This window comes from Rattus norvegicus, chromosome 1, assembly GCF_021556685.1.
Source record: "Rattus norvegicus strain SHRSP/BbbUtx chromosome 1, alternate assembly SHRSP_T2T, whole genome shotgun sequence".
Classification (NCBI taxonomy): Eukaryota; Metazoa; Chordata; class Mammalia; order Rodentia; family Muridae; genus Rattus; species Rattus norvegicus.
The window spans coordinates 256,894,387-256,895,000 of NC_141534.1; the positions used below are offsets into that span (position 1 = coordinate 256,894,387).

The 614-nt window shown below is 48.0% G+C and overlaps 1 long non-coding RNA gene across 1 annotated transcript in view; it reads right to left on the bottom strand.

The window, feature by feature from the left end:
- Nucleotides 1-326: 326 nt before the first annotated feature.
- Nucleotides 327-614, bottom strand: part of LOC148007917 (uncharacterized) — a 21,873-nt gene continuing 21,585 nt past the window's right edge. The window contains exon 2 of the long non-coding RNA XR_015648217.1: nucleotides 327-614. This exon is cut by the window's right edge and continues 2,030 nt beyond it. This is a non-coding gene — a long non-coding RNA (uncharacterized LOC148007917).

The window sequence follows — 614 nt, forward strand, 5'->3', positions numbered from 1 at the left end:
GGAAAGCAAGGGGAGGCGGGGTGGTGAGAGGATGGAGAACAAAGAGTAAATAAAGGCCATCCAGGAGGCTTCTCGCACCTTGAAAGGGTTTCTTCCCTGCCCCAGGAAGGACCCAGCCCTCTGCAGCTGGCCTTTACCTATAGTTACTGCAGAGATGGGGAGAGGTGGTGGACAGTCTCTCTCTCAGAGATGGGCAGCCCAGTTCAGCTTACATTTCTCAGATGCACCCCATCCCCCTCCCCCGCCAAGTTTTAAGTAGACCAGCAAACAGATTTTGACTCTTGTTCGTAGTTCAAGCTTAGACTACTCAGGATGAGGACAAGATGGATTATTTTGGTTGATAATCTGGTCCTTCAGAAAACCACGCTCATGGAATGGGGTTGGGAGGAGGGAGGTTGGTAACCAGCCCCAAACCGGAATGGAAACGGAGAGGAGAGAAATCCATCTACCCATTTCATTATTGATTTGACAGTTAAACTCATTGGCTTTCCCCAACTGTTACTATGCCCCATTATACAGATGTGAATGAAAACCGAGGTTCAGAGAGTTTAAGTTTAGTTCAACATTATCCTTTAAGAACAAGCCTGTCACCCTTCAGACTTCTCCCCAAGGTA